This window comes from Rosa rugosa, chromosome 3, assembly GCF_958449725.1.
Source record: "Rosa rugosa chromosome 3, drRosRugo1.1, whole genome shotgun sequence".
NCBI lineage: Eukaryota > Viridiplantae > Streptophyta > Magnoliopsida > Rosales > Rosaceae > Rosa > Rosa rugosa.
The window spans coordinates 18,040,008-18,053,988 of NC_084822.1; the positions used below are offsets into that span (position 1 = coordinate 18,040,008).

Sequence of the window (13,981 nt, forward strand, 5' to 3'; positions counted from 1 at the left end):
AACATCCAAACTTCATAGCTTCTTCATCACCGCCCTCAGACTGGTTGGAAGCCACCACCATCTCGTCCCCACAAACTGGTGAAACTGCAGCTGCTTCGGGTTCCATTGTCAAAGACCCAAAGTGATAAAGAGAGGCTTCAGATTATACAACTGTAGAACAAAGAAGAAATAACAGAACCCTTGAGAAATAAATAAAATCATATTAAAGAACTGAAAGCTAATACTTAATCATTTATTGACATATGTTGATTTGGAACAGCTGGTCACTCTGAAAACCAATTAAGAACAACTTCCTACATTCTATATTTCAAACAACCAGTTGCTTTAATGAATTAGTTTCTTTAGATAACATACATCAGTTGCTAACTCTAAAGTATATACAACTTGTAATGGATCTTTCACGTCAACACAAATTCACAACCTTATCACTTATCAGCAGAAGAAAATATTTTACTCATGGAAACCAGTGACAATTCACTAAACGATAACAAAGATGAATAAGATTAAAAACAAAACCCAGACTACAAAACACAACCATATTGCATACATTAACAATTGAATCAGATAAGCTTTAATTAACAAAAGAAAGATCAATAACAATCAATACCAACCAATCTGATCAAAAATCACAAAACAAAACTATGAAATCAAGTAAGCCACCGTCTAATGTCAGATAAAATTCAAACACAAATAACTCAATGAAAACCACAATCTGACATAATCGAAGAACATCCAAATCCTACCATGAAAAGAAACCCAACTCTTACCTTGCTTTTGCTGAAAATAAAACTCCTTCCTCTTTTGCTGAAAACTCCTTCCCAAAGTGAATGCAAATATTGGCACCCACCTCTTCCCAGCCAAACCAACACCAATTCCTAGTACTACTACCAAATCCAAATCTCACCAAGCTTTCACGATGAACCCAATCTTCTTGTTATAAACTGGAACTACTTAAAACACAAACCACTGGATACAAAACAAAAACAAAAAAAATTCAGAAAAAAATTAACCAATTCAAGGAAAAAGATTGATCGAGGGCTTCTAGTGGGTTCAAGCTGCGAAGGGAAACTGGAAAAGCGATGCGAAGGGAATTGAAGAACTGAAGAAGGCTGCAAATAAATTTCCCAGAGCGTTGCGTCTGGGAAAGGGTCGGGTACTGGAAACTTGGAGAGTGCTGCGAGTTCGAGCTTCAAAGGGAAACTAGAATTGGAATCCCTTCTGAAGTTTCAATCGCTCCAAGGAAATCAAAATCCGAAGCTGGGTCGAGGTGTTGTGTTGAGCGTTGATGGCTGAGGGTTTCGGGTTGACTGAAAGTCTGAAAGTCTTATTGTCTTAAGACAAAGACTAGTAGAACCTTTCCAAAGGGTATATGGAATCAGGCTTATCTTCGGGCTTTTGGGATTATGGAAACAAGGGCCCGGGACCGGACCATTTAAACTCAAATGGTCCGGGCTTTATTTTTTTGCCTATTTTTTTCTCTCAAAGCCCGCCCCAGACCGCACGGTCCAGATCGATCCGGTTCGGGTTTTCGAGCTTTCGGGCTAAAATGCCCAGGCCAACTTTTATCTGTCCTTGTGCCTCAAGGATCTCTAGCGGTAGCTTGCATGGATCTTTGTAATTTTTCTTGAAAATTAGACCCTCATAGGTTGTCTTGAAGAGTTCTTCGGCTTCTTTTCAGAAAAATTAAAAGGTACTCATATCAGGAAGGAACACAAAACTTATACATTGTTTAAGCACAGGCTGAAGGCAAGAAAGATGAAATTATGCCAAACTGAGCAACATATGGGATTTAAGCAACATATTAGTATTTATAATATGGTCGAAAGCAGGACAGGCTGCAACCGATCACAGCTGGCTTCCAGGGAAAGATGAGACCTTTCTGTGGCGACCCGCAGATCGGATTACCACAGCGTCGCCTCCCCAGGGAACCCTACACCCGCAACACTTGGAGGAAGTGTTTTGGGCCTAGAATTCCTCAAAGAGACAAGGCTTTTAGGTTGGAAAACAAGAAATCTATAAGCCCGAAATTTTTTGGGCTTTTACAGTGGGCTTGGCTCGTAATCACAAGATTACGAACTAGGTGAGGAAGAGGAGAGGAAGGTGGTGTTGTGTTGAGTTTAGAACCTACGTCATTTTTTTGTTCTTAGCCCAAGTTTACATTAGGTTCATTGAATGGTAATTTACGTGAGTCTTCTATGTCTAGCCCACTAGGACCTAAACTCAAATGGAGGTTCTAACCCTAGGGTTCCACTTTGGTGGTAAGCAATCACACACACATCATCAACCATACATAACGTTACAAAAATTTAACGAAATCAAACAAGCCAAATAAAATAAAGGGCTAAATACAAATTACTACCCTGTGGTTTAGGTCCAAAATCAATTCAGTCCCTGAACTTCTAATTTCATCAAAAACACCCCTGCACTTTCAATTTTGATCTAATAGGTCCAATTTGTTAGTTTTCCGACAATTGAGTTATTTAACTTGTTAATGTGGATCATATATGGCTTATGTTTTATGATGTGGCGTCAAGGTGGTCTGCATTGTCAATTTAGGAGTGAGTCTTACTATTAAAAATAAATAGTTTTTCAACAAATAATCCAACTATTTGAAAGAATATTAACGAATTGGACCTATTAGATCAAAATTGAAAGTGCAGGGGTGTTTTTGATGAAATTAGAAGTCCAAGGACTGAATTGATTTTAGACCTAAACCACAAGGTACTAACTAGTATTTAGCCCTAAAATAAACTTTAAACAAAACAAATTTTGGCCTCCGAGGATTGTCCTCCATACCCAAGCTTCGACAACAACAGCCTGCAAAACAAACTAAAGTAGGGGTTAGGCTCCTACATCCAGTCATTGCCCATGCCCGCCCCCATATCTAAGTTTAAAAATATGAGTTATCGTTTTGAGAAAAAGTAATAGATAAAAACCGGTTTCCGATTCCACGTGATCGTCACCACGTAACCACAATCCCACGGAAATTGATATTCTTCCACAACTTTCATCATAACCGTCCATCTAGCCAATCACTTTCCGGAATTCAATAATCACAAGGCTAGAGACAAAAGGGGTAATTCAATAACAAGGGCATGGTGCACACTGCCCACCACCGGTGGCTCAAGGAGGAACTGACCTCTCCTTACATCCCCATCAATTGCCAACACATCAATCCAATCCACGCAAACCATTTCAATTGTAAAACAGATAATTTCCAAAAATCATGCAAGAGGCCTCATATAAAACATAGTATATGCAAGAAAAGCAGAGTTAAAGGCATCCCCTACCTAGAACTTGAGCTTTCTCTTGCAGCACTTGGCCTCAATGCAACCTTGTAGCAACCACCACTTCACAAGATCCTACCAAGATATCAAGCCTAGACCAAATAAGTGACATTAATCACGATAAACTAGGCTAGCTATTCACTCTCAATACTCTCCGAAGAAAACCTTTCCTTTAACCTAATTACTAACTAATAACCAGACCATTTGGGTACTAAGGGAGAGTTGGTTTTTCAGGAAAAAGTGGCAAAAACACCTTTAGAAGACAAATTGTCAAAAGCTGGAAACAGAGTTTAAGTAGGAACTGTTAAGGGCCAAGGAAGAGTGTCCAAAATACTTGAGGTAATTCTTGGAAAATTTTGGAAAGTAGATGGTTTAACAACCTACTCAGTAAGAATGAAATGGTTATTGAATTTCAAGTGAAACCAAACAAAGAGTAAAGGTTTTAAAGGCTAAAGTAAAACAATGTGCAGATTCTTTCCAGAAATACCAGTTTCTGTACACTTTTTTCAAAAATACATAACTAATTCTAGAAAAATTCTTTTGAGGTGATTCAAAATCCGGAATGTTCATATATGTGTCTACTATATTTCTCTAGAAGAAACTGATCCCAAATTCCGAGCGGTTTAGCACCAGTTTTGGAATAAATGAAACTGGGTCAGAATGTACCGAAAAGTGAAAAACTGCAGAAAGTTGCTCTTTTGCTCAAAGTTCTTTTGGTACCCAATATGGCCAGTCGAAGCTAACCCAACACACTTAAGAGGCATGTCTAAAGCTCCTAATGATCTATAGCTCAAGTTACTTTCTAATACTATATGGGCAGGTGCTGTAGCTCGATGACATAATGCATTGAAACATGATATTTGGACAGCTACGTACAAACAACAAATAACCTTTGAACCAAATACGATTCTAATACTCAAGGTGTAGCTATGACCTAGCAGAATCCCTAGACATTAGAATGGATGAGAAATCAAAATTAAGGCAGCAAGATAACAACAACAGCAGTGACAAGTTCATAATCTTCAAGACTTTGTAATAACAACCAAAAATATATAGAGTTTTATGGAAAAGATGATACTCACCAAAGACTAATCAAAAAGGTGAGTTTCACTTGAGTATTTCAATAGGAAAGAGAGCTGAGGGAGCTGATTGGATCGAGCCCAGTTACAGGTCAAGAAATTTGCTCCATCTCGAACATGCAGAGTGAAACAGAAACTTCTCAATATGTGGAAGAATTGTTTTGAATGTATTGAGCCTAAAATCGAGGAAAGAAAGGGGAACTTGATGGTTCCAGAATCTTACCAAGTGTTTGTATCAGTCTCAAGTAAGATGTGAGGGATTCGGGTAGAGCAAGAGAGGGAATTCAAGCAGAAATCCAGAACAGGCTCGCTTCCGAACATCTTCTGCTTCGAGGGGTGTATAGGTCTCAAATCGACTCCGATGGAGCTGAAATTTGGAGTCAAAGGTCGACTAACTTATTGGGCTAGGTTCACTAGCATACCCGTCTGTTGGGTGTCCAAAGTAAATTTTGGACTCTAACCTTATGCTATTCTTGGGCCCAAGGCCCAAGCCCAAACTATTTCCAAAAGTCTTTGGCCAAACAAAGGTCAAGAAAAATTATCCCGACCAAAAGTGACATTCGGAATTTCACGGGGTCTACACTTTCACTCCCCGGATACAGGCCGAGAAGCACCCACCGGAGGCCAAGCCCTTCAAGATTGAGAAATACAATGGTACCAGAGACCCATACCACCACTTGGAAGTCTTTCAGTCCCTCTGATTATACTCATTTATATGCGTGTAATTATATCTAAAACACTATAAATAAGTAAATCCTCATGTCAATTAATAGGTAATTAATCCATTTTTATTTACTCTGTAGAAAATAAGCGGAATTGCGGAAACGAGAGAAAATTGTGCGAATTGGAGCAAATTGGAGTTTCCGACAAAAGGACGAAATAGTCAATGCGGGTCAACCGTGGTCAACACCATCAACGGAGCGGAATCTAATTGCCTCCGATAGTATTTGCGGAAATGCATTGAGAAGGGAGAAGAAAGAAGAAAGAAGAAAGAAGAAAAGAGAAGAGAAGACAAGAAAAAGGAAAAGAAAAAAAAGAAAAATAATAATAGCCTTTGCTGATGTCATGATGATGTCAGCATCAGCCTTTTTCTTTTCTCCTTCCCCTCCCCACGTGCCCTCTTCATTATTTTCTCTTTCCTTTTTCTTTTTATTTCCTTTCCTTTTTCCTTTCCTTCCTATCATTTGTTGACACGTGTCCCCTCCCTCTCTCTTCTTCCAACCCTACATCTGCACACCCATGTATATCTATATATATATATACATCCCATGAGCCACAAAATGCCCCATTCGAACCTCATCTCTCTCTCCTCTCCAACAACAGCCGCAACCACCACCCCATTTATTCCTTCCCATTTTCTCTCTTCCATTTTTCACTCACTCTTCCATATTAAATTATTGGGCTATTCTCAAATTTCATCAAGGAAGATCATCAAGACCTTAATTTCATCTTGGGTAGTTAGGAGGATTCAAGCTAGCTTAGTTTTCTTTGCTTCCTAGCATTGTTGAAATTAGGCAAAGTTTATCCTCTCTCTTCTCATCTATTTTAATTGTACATGGTTTTGATGTTAAATCTTGTTTTAATTATGAGTGAGTAGTTCAATTTTGGGAGTTAGGGTTGTGAAGCCCTAACTCATCTTGTATAAATATTGATGCTTTACTTTTAATAAATGCAATTTCCATTGTGTATGCTTTAAATCCGAATTTATTGGTCCTTAGAAGCATGTTTCTAGGCTTTGTCACCCTTTGAAATTATGTTGTGAGCAATTATGATGAATAGATTGATAAATTGACAACTTATTGGTCTTGTTGCATCTAGGATTTAAGTGTGGTAACCATTAGCTAGCTTAATTGTAGCTAAGCTTGCTTGGGTCTCTATTATCTTGCACTCTAGGCCTCTAATTTTAGATATTGCGGCCTTAACCGGCGTAATGCCTAAGTTAGAGAGTTGATTGTGGCCCTAACCGGCATAATCGATACACTGAAAGGATAATTGGTTTAGAAGCCTTGACCGGTACTAAATACGGGACTTAACACATATAGGAAATGCATGCATTTGTGAAATTGGCATCGATGTTTACAAGATAGTTAGTGTGAATCACCCGACACTCCCATGTACCCATTAATTTGAAAATCCAAATTTAATTTCTTGCTTGATAATTAGTTGTTTGCTTTTATTTTAGTTTGCTTTTAATTTAGTTAATTCCCAATTCAAAACTCCAAAACAAAATTCTACCTTCCATTGTGCATAACTCATTTGGGCTACAAGTTAGTGGCTTTGATTAGGCTTAGTGTGAGTTAAGCCGAGCATTGCCGAGGCTTGGTGCCTTGTGAATATTTTATTTTACTTTATTTTATTTTTATTTTTACTTTTTCATTGTATGCTTTTAAGTTATTCTAGCGCCAATTACCTCGGTTAGGTCCAACACCTAATCCCCGAGGTACGATAATCAAGGTTTTAATACTTCCCTTACTTGACAACGATTCGTACGCTTGCGAGAGTTTATGAGTCAAGTCAATGGCGCCGTTGCCGGGGATTAGGGTCTTCGGATCTTAATCCCTTGGTAATTTGCATTTAGGGTCACTTTTAGCATACTTTTATTTTTATTTTTATTTTTATCTTTATCTCTTGTTTCTTTGTTTAGTTGTTATTTATTTTATTTTATTTTATTTTATTTTATTTTCATTTCTTTGGTTAGTTTAGTCAAATTTAGTACTACTTGTGTTTAATTCTCTCTTCACCCCTCTAATTACTTGTCAATTTTTCGTGAGTTGAATTGGTGCTTATCTTGCTTATATTTTTGTTATTTAGATACTCGATTTCTTATTGATCCTTCGTAGGTATATGAGTGACACTCTACTACCTATCAATTTGAGAAGTGGTTGTGTTTTGCAAAGACTACCTAGAGGAAGACCAACAAGGAGAGTTAGGAGACCAAGACATCGCTCACAAGCACCTTCTAGGTCTCCTATTCGAGTAGTAGATATGGGTGACGAGCGTCAAGGACCACAAGATGAGGAGGAGATTCCATTGAGCCATTATTCATGTCCTAGCATTGTAAATGCTCCATCTTGCATTGTGCTTCCTCCGACAAATGCCAACTTTGAGATCAAGCCTAACATGTTGTCTATTCTCCCTACTTTCCATGGCATGGCTAGTGAGAGGCCCTATGATCATATAATTGAGTTTGATGCCATATGTTCCACTATGCACTTGGGAGGATTAACCTTGGAGGGTTTGAAGCTTCGATTGTTCCCATTTTCTTTGAAAGATCAAGCACGCACTTGGTTTCATAAGCTTAAGCCAAGATCCATTCTCTCTTGGGCCGATATGCAAAGAGTCTTCTTGAATGCTTATTATCCACATCATCGGACTACTTATATGAGGGATAGCTTGACCAAGTTCTTTCAAGAGGATAATGAGACTTTTTATGATGCATGGGAGCGCTTCAAGGATATTGAGTTAGGTTGCCCTCATCATGGACTCACAAAGTGGCTTCTTTGCGAATCTTTCTACAATGGGTTGATTATTGATGATAGAAGGAGATTGGACAATGCATCGGGTGGAAATTTTCTCAAAAAAGGTCCTAATGCTGCTTGGGATATTTGTGAGGAAGTGTCTACCCAATCCGGTCAATGGGATAATCATCAAAGGAGAAGAGGAGGTAGAGATGACCACACCACATCTAGAGGCCGAGTTGATATGGAACCTCGTGGTAGAGGTGTATATGATGTTTCTCATGTTTCTAGAGATGATGGAGTTATGAGTTCTAAGCTTGAAAGACTTGAAGCAAAGATTGACAAGAAATTTGAGATGCTTCTTCAAGCGCAAAAGGGTAGTGGTTCGCCTTCTTCACATGTCAAGAGTATTACTTCTTCACATCTTTGCTTGATTTGTGAGTCTCCTCATCATTCTACTCATGATTGTCACTTGGCTTCACAATTTCCGGAATTTGTTGAGGAGCAAGTTAGAGCTATTAATTCTTATCAAAGGCCACCAAGAAATGATCCTTATTCAAATACATATAATCCGGGTTGGCGTAACCACCCAAATTTCTCATGGAGAGATGGTGGAGGGTCCTCTAATGCACACCAAGGTGGTTCTCACTCATATGGAGGGAGTCAAGGCCCCAATTCTTCATCTTTTAGTCCCCACGGTCATGGGAACACACAATTTGGTGGACAAAATCATTATGGGCAGCAAGCATCTAGTTACAATTCTCAAGGCCAAGGGCCATCTTTTGGTGCTACACATGCTTATGGAGGAGCCCCACATGATACTCAAGGGTTTGGTCAAAGTTCCCATTCATTTGGAGGTGCCAATCCTACACAAAATACTCCTCCCGGATTTCAAAATAGGCAAGCACCACAACCGGAACCAAAGAAGTCTCATATGGATGATATATTGGCCACCCTAGCTCAAAGTCATACTTCTCTTACACAAAGCCAAGCGAAGACCGATCAAACTCTTAGTATTCTCACTCAAGGTCAAAGTTCACTTGCACAATGTGTGGGGAAGTTAGAGATTCAATTGGGCCAAATGGCAAAAGAGCTTGGATCACGTCCACAAGGAGCCCTACCTTCACAACCGGAGCCAAATCCAAGAGGCAAAGTCCATGAATGCAATGCCGTTACCACTTTACGTTCGGGAAAGGTATATGATAATCATGTTTACATGCCCTCATCTTCTAGTTTCCATTCAAATCCTTTATTTGTGCATGATGATGATTTGCATTCATTTGGGGCCAAGAGGGAAGAAAATGTACCTCTTCGCCGTGTTGTTGATGACCAATTGCATACACATCATGATTCCGTTTATTACAAGGAGGATGGGACCGGAAGGGAAGAAAATGTACCTTCCGGTAAATATGGAGTGGGTGATGTGACTTTGAATACCAAAGGAAGAAATAAGGGGGTGGATAAGGTAGCCGGAGGGGAAGAAAATGTACCTTCCGGAGGAGCTATTCTTGATAGTGGTTATGGTTTCTTGTCCTTTGAGAATGATGCGAGAAAATATGGTTTGATTGATAGTGGCAAGGAAAGAGCTTTATTGAGAAAGAACACTTCTAGGGATGAGGATATCTCGGCCTCAAGGTTAGATGGTGAGGCCATGAAGGCTAGGGACCCATCTAAGGCCGATGACACCTCTAGGAAGGTTCTTAATGACATTAGACCCACTCCTAATGAGTTTGAGCCATCTACTACAAGAGAAAAAGGAGGGAGGAATAAGGAGGAAGACCTACATGTCCATGGTAGCTCTAGGGATAGGAGTGGTCCGGTCCATTCATCACTAGGCGAGGCCTTGAAGGCTAAGAACCCTAGTGGGACCGTGACTACCCTTAGGGGCACCACCGGGAGTCTCACCTTTGATCCACCTCTTGATTTGAGTACACCGGAGCCTCAACTTCCTTACCCTAATGTGCCAAGAAAAGAAAATGTGAAGAAGGGTGGGAAGAAGAAGAAGAAAGTTGGCTTGATGTCCGAATTGCATGATATTTTGAAGAAGGTCAATGTCAATATACCTTTGATTGAGCTCATTCGACAAATTCCGGTTTATGCAAAATTTCTAAAGGACTTGTGCACCCATAAGAGGAAGATAAAGAATGATGAGCGGTTCGAAATTTGTGAGGAGGTTAGTGCTATCTTGCAAAGACGGATTCCCCCAAAACTCAAGGATCCGGGGAGTTTTAATATCTCTTGCACTATTGGTGAGAAAGTCTTTGATAGAGCTTTGATGGACCTTGGTTCAAGTGTTAACATTATTTCTTCTGAGACTTTTCGAAAACTTGACCTTGGACCTATTAAAGCTACTCCTATATTCTTGCAACTTGCGGACCGGAGTATTATTAGAGCTATGGGCGTTATTGAAGATGTGTTAATCAAAGTTGACAAGTTCTACTTACCGGCGGATTTGGTGGTATTAGATATGGATGATGTACCTCCTAGTGACAAGGACATACCTATCATTCTTGGTAGACCTTTTATGGCGACCGTGGGGATAAAAATTAATGTTCAAAAGGGCACTATCAAAATGAAGGTGTTGGGCGAAAAAGTATTACTCAAGAGACTTGAACCCATTTACCCTCCGGATGTGGTAAAAAGTGTGCTTTCTATTAACTTGGTCAAGGGCAATGAAGCAAAGAGAGATAGAATTTTTGGCCCGTTGAACCAAGTCCCACACTACAACCAAGAGCCATTGGTTTCTAATTCTTCCTCTCCTTGCCAAGTGTTTGCAATTTCTACTCTTGATGAGATAAATGTGAATGAGGATCTCGCATTGAGTGAAGAGCAAAAGAATCAAATCAAGACAATAGGGGAGATTTGTGGGTTGAAAAAGAAGAAGAAGAAAGGGTATCTTGAGTGGAACACACCGGTGAATATCAAGTTTCTTGCATCATCTTGTGGAGGTTCTAGTTCTACAAAAGCTTGTGTAGGTGGTGGTGGAAAGAAGGAGCCACCTTGAAGAGACCAAGTTTCATAGACCGGCTTGGGGTCTTTAAAAACAAGCGCTTCTAGGGAGGCAACCCTAGGTAGTTTTGAAATTTTCTTGTTTATTTTGCATCAATAGGGCTATTTAGCCATCTTTTTGGGAGGATGGGAGGTGTTCGGAGTTGGAAGTGTGAAGAAAGCAAGAATGTAGTAGTGTGCAGTTTCTGTCTAGAAAGTTCAGTTGACTTTGGATGGCGATAGCTTCTGATTTACATGGTACTTTGAGCTGAAATTTTCTGGGACTATTCTCCTATATGTCTATTGTCATGTGCCAAAATTTCAGCCTTGTTGAGTAACTGTAACTCTAGTTATTTAATAGTCAATGCAAGGAGGTCAGAACAGAGACAGCTACTGTAGAGTGATTTTGGGAAGCTACACCCTCTACATATTAAGTTATTTGGAGCTCAAATTTTTCGGAGATGTGTCTTCACATGTCCTCTGTATGGTGGAGAAACAGTTTTTGATTTAAACCTTCCTAACTTCATATTTAATGTTCCAAGTGACAGAGGTCAGAAACAGGGCACAGCAGAAACTGCAGAACACAACAGTGAGTTTGGAGGCCAACGATTTTTGACTCAGAATTGATTTTCCAGTGAAATTTTACCATCAGCTATCCTTATGAGTCTAGTTTCATATCCCGTTGGTCTCATCCTCTTTGCACCTCTGGAGCTTCAGATATTACAGTTTTGGTGACTGAGGGTCAGCAGCAGACTTCATTACAAACCAGCACATTTGACCAGCTTTGGATTTCTTCTCAGTTAGAGATAGATAGCTCACTTTATATGGATAGGAAGCTCTCTGAGTCTATTTTCTATTCCAACTGGTCCCACTTACTTATCTCTTTCTGAGTATGAGATATGGGCATTTGAAGACAGAAAGGTCATTGCTGGAAGTTTTCTGCACTCACTAGTTTTGTTCACTCGGGTTGATTGGACTTCTTTGCACTTCATTTCATCTTTGAAGAATAATCTATGGGCAGTTGTGAGGTGTGTTGGATGTGCTCAAGGCCATGTGCTTAATGGAGGACTTTTTTTTTTTCCTTATTCTTTGAAGTGGTTGTTGTGTGCCTCATTGCTCAAGGACATTTATGTTCTAAATGGAATCGATCTTTTCATGAGCACCTAGAGCTAGCTTGGAGCATACGTTAAGGAAGTCAAGGCCTTGTGCCTTGAGGTTGGTGTCTCATATTGGTCTTCTCCAAGGGTTGTGAGCAATGGAGGTGTCTACAAAGGGGGTTTTCCGTAACTTTTCTCCGCATTTAGATTTTCATTTTCATAGTTAATTTTTTTGCCTTCGCCCGGACTTCACTCTCATGCCTAAATCCAACATGAATTAGCTTTCGAGCTCACTTTGCAACATTGAGGACAATGTTGATTTTAAGTGTGGGGGTGAGGGCTCGGGCGCCTATGAAAAAAAAAAAAAAAAAAAAAAAATTTAGATTAGCTTTTTGTAATTAGAATTTAGTGGTTAATGCCTTTTCCAACCCCAATGACGAGACATGGACTTAACTTGTTATGACTGTGGATAGATTAAGCATGATCTAGGGTTTTGACTTTGTTTTGTGATTAATTGTATATGTGATCTATGCTTGATTATATGTGTGCACATAGCCTATATTAGGTTCGTTCATCATAGTTAGAGAAGCATATAGATTATTCGATTAACTTGCATGCCTTATTTGTGAGCTTTTGAGCCTAATATCTATAGTGTATGCATCGTTCATTCACTTATCCTTTCATGTGTGTACAATTTCATGACATTGCGTATCTAGAACTTGCTTGAGACCTCTCAAGGCTACTTTTAGCTTGCGACATGATAGAAAGGATTGAGGCATTAGGACTATATACCACCATGGCCAAAGAAGCATGTGTCCAAAGATATTTACCACTAGATTGCCACTTTGAGCCTATGTATATTGTTAGCCTTTTTGTTCATTCGCACCACAAATTCCTACCTAGCCTATACACTTTTATCCTACCCTTCCATGGTAGTTGGTGAAGCGATTCGAGAGAATGACTTCATGTTTGAGTGCTTCAAAAGAAAAGAAAAGTCAAAAGTGTGAGGTTACAAAAGAATAAGTGTGGGGGTGAGTGATTTTTGTATAGAAAAGAAAGTTTCGAAAAAGTTCAAAAAAAAAAAAAAAGTTGTGAAAAAAAAAAAAAAAAAAAAAAAAAAGTCAAATAGAAGAAAATCCAAAAATAGAAAGAAAGTAAAGTATTGTATATAGTTTAGTGTGGGTTGTACATCGGGATTAGAGTGAGTGACTTAGAATTTGAAAGCAAAAGTCTTAAATCTCTACAAGAGAGAGTTGCTTCATCGATTTCTATGGACTTTGTTTTTCCTTATCCTTCATTTCTATTAGCCACTCGCCCTTAGCCCCATTACAACCAAATAAAAGACCTCTTAATCTTGAATGTTGTGGGTTACCTAGCGGATATGAGATCGAAGAGCAAGCATATGGCGGCGCGTGTTGTGAAATTGCTTTTGAGTGAAACACATATAGCCCCTAAACACTTGAGCGGTAATATGTAGTGAACCTATGTGAGTTTAGCGGGTTATGTTGGGTCTTCTATATGCCTATTTGATTATGGTGGATTGATTTGACACGTGGATATCACATGCATATACTTGAGCATCTATCACATGTGCATCTTAATTGCCTTACAAATTCAAAAATCTAATGTTGTGTTTACGTCGACTTCATGGTCATATACATAATTAGTTCTCCGAGGGTTATGGTTGGAAAGGCTAATACTACACTATCTTTACGTTTCTGAGTTAGTAGATATTTGGATTGTGTTTCATTTAGTTTGCTTGAGGACAAGCAAAGTTCAAGTGTGGGGGTGCCTACATGGAACCCGATACACGGACGCAATGGCATGTCACGCGTTCGAGGAAACCCTAACAGACGAGGCTTTGCGATGGTTTCTTAACCTCCCCCCTAACTCCATCGATAGCTTCAAGGAGCTCGGGGACAAATTCCTCCGCAGATTCATTATGTGAGGTAGTGGCTATCGCACGACGCCTGACTTATTCAGGCTCAAGCAGCGGCCAAACGAGCGATTGAGAGACTTTGTCCGCCGCTGGCAAAAACAAGCCACACAGTACCGCTCCCTTGACCCAGCAC

General features: G+C 39.5%; 1 non-coding gene across 1 annotated transcript; it reads right to left on the minus strand.

Annotated features, from left to right (window-relative positions):
* Positions 1-7,744: 7,744 nt before the first annotated feature.
* LOC133741631 (small nucleolar RNA R71) lies at positions 7,745-7,851 on the minus strand. Its single transcript, XR_009862066.1, has one exon. It is a non-coding gene; the product is annotated as a small nucleolar RNA R71 (small nucleolar RNA).
* Positions 7,852-13,981: the final 6,130 nt, after the last annotated feature.